This window comes from Hydra vulgaris, chromosome 08, assembly GCF_038396675.1.
Source record: "Hydra vulgaris chromosome 08, alternate assembly HydraT2T_AEP".
Lineage (NCBI taxonomy): Eukaryota > Metazoa > Cnidaria > Hydrozoa > Anthoathecata > Hydridae > Hydra > Hydra vulgaris.
In genome coordinates, this window is record NC_088927.1 from 28405809 (window position 1) to 28408179 (window position 2371).

The 2371-nt window shown below is 25.4% G+C and overlaps 1 long non-coding RNA gene across 1 annotated transcript; it reads left to right on the top strand.

The window, feature by feature from the left end:
* The first annotated feature begins 378 nt into the window (after positions 1 to 378).
* On the top strand, positions 379 to 1717 carry LOC136084257 (uncharacterized). The gene is made up of 3 exons (XR_010640433.1): positions 379 to 569; positions 1296 to 1409; positions 1581 to 1717. It is a non-coding gene; the product is annotated as an uncharacterized LOC136084257 (long non-coding RNA).
* Positions 1718 to 2371: the final 654 nt, after the last annotated feature.

Genomic DNA, 2371 nt, shown 5'->3' on the forward strand with positions numbered 1-2371 from the left:
CAATATATAAAAAAGTTAAAATGCTAGAAATTTGTTGTGAGTTTGTTACGACGCTCTGACAACGTTGTTAAATCAGGTTGTAGCTAAGCACTGGCAAAGGTTGTTCGACTTTGCAAATTATATTTAAACGAAGCCAAATACTGAATAATAGTTAAGCTTTGCTAACAAAGTTTATCGAGTATTCTGTACTCATAAAGTTTTATTCAATAAATGTACTATTTTCTAATCGCTCCACTATTCATTAATTAATTCGATCAACTGTTTGTTAAAATCCAGTTCAAAGTTCAAGTATCTGGATTTAACTTTTTAGTTAATTTTGATTATTCAATATTTAAAAGCTAAATATCTTAAAAAAATATAAGTCATGTTGTTAAATATTTTTTGCTCTTTTAAAGACTCGATGACGATATGAGCTTAGTAGAATCACCCAAACAAAATGTTTCACCCAGCCGAAACAATGTTTGGAAATACACTCCAAAAGAGGATATGTTTACATTGGGGAACAAACATCCTTCGCAACTTTCTGCTGAGCAATATTTGGTATATTTGTACTACAAAGAATATGACAGGTAAGAATTATTTCAGCGTAAATAAATGTATTGTGAAATGGAATTTCCTTTTTTTTTGTAGATAAACATTAAAAAAATAGAAAATTTATAAAATTGAAAAAAAAAATTGTAACAGTTCATCGTGTTTTCTAATTTACACTTTATTAATTTATAGTAATTTATAGTTAAAAGGTTGTAATATAGTTAAAAATTCATCTCACTTGTCATGGACAAGCAAAATTAAGCAAACAATTATGGTATTTGTATGGTCAATTTTCCCCGCGCATATGTTAAAGCACTTTTAAGTTGATACACTTAGGCGCAATTGCAGTGAAGTTAAGAATACATTGACATAATGAAAACAAAAAACATTTAAGAGCTTGTTCTACATGGGTTCTATTCGGGTACTGTGTGGGATATATGGGAACCAGTATGGAGCCCAAAGGAGGTGGGATATGCGTTTTTTTTTCATTAGGATATCATAATAAATTCTTAGTTGAAAAACCCTTTATACAAAAAGAGTTAAAAGAGATATGATACAGCGTGATCAAAATTTATACATGGATTTGAAAAGTTACAACTTTTTGTACCACATATATAATATTATATCATATTTATAATAAAGTTTAACATATTATTAACCGCTTAACATTATTTTATAATATTTTATCTATTTTAATTTTTAATTTTGCAAGTTTTTATCTCAATAAAATGATATAAAACGAAATTTTTTAAATCTCTATAAAGAATACACAATACTGCACCATCATCTTCAAAACAAGGTTCCAAACAAGCAAAATGTTGTTATTGTTCCTGGCAAGAATCGTTTTTTTAAAAGAAGTTTATATTTTAAAGAAAATGGTATGTCTGTTTTAAAAAAGCTTTCAAATCTTTTTTGTATCTTTTTTCGGATTGTGTTTTTGAGGGTTCGGGTTTAAAGTTTCCACTACAAGAATTTTTTATTCAAATTTTATATTATAATTTTAACTTAAAAATATATAACTTTTTTTTTAGTTTATTTATTATTTTTAGAAAAGAAATTAAGAAAATTTGTAATACACTGGAAAAATATATTTAAAGATAGCCACGAATATATTCGAAATGATGTATCATTAGAACACTCATTATATATGTTTGTCTTATAATGTCCTATTATGTTGAATAGTATAATAAAATATTATGTAATTTATATGTGAATTAATTTTTATAATTATAAATGTAGTAATAAAGTATTTGTGTCAAATTTACCCCTAATGGATATATATTGATAAAGTATTAACTACTTTTTTTATATTAAGTTTACATTTATTGATAAGTTTTACTATTTTTCTAATTAATCTTTTCAATTTTAAATATTGTGACCAAAATAGTTTCTACGTCCAATAGGCATATATGTTTATATTTACGTTAACTATATGTCCTTTTAATTTTATGGCTAGAAACTTTATTTAAAAGTATATTTAAAAACTATATTTAGTAAAGTTTTGAACACGGACGATGATTTTATATACTAAAAGATTTTTAAAGTTTAATATTAGTTTGTAAATTACCCCATGGGTGGGTTACCTTGATAAAGAAAAATTTCTAATTCTTGATACAACACAAATTTCTAGTTTTACTTTAAACAGTCTCACAAGTTCAACCTGTTACCTAGTAGCAAGCAACATTGGCGCAATGTTGGTGCAATATTAATCTCAATATTGGCTAAATATTGTTAGCAATATTGCACTAATTTAAAATGTCTATATTTTGATATATATTGCCAATACTGATTTACAATATTGGCTATACATAAACTGCAATATAACGCCAACATATATATT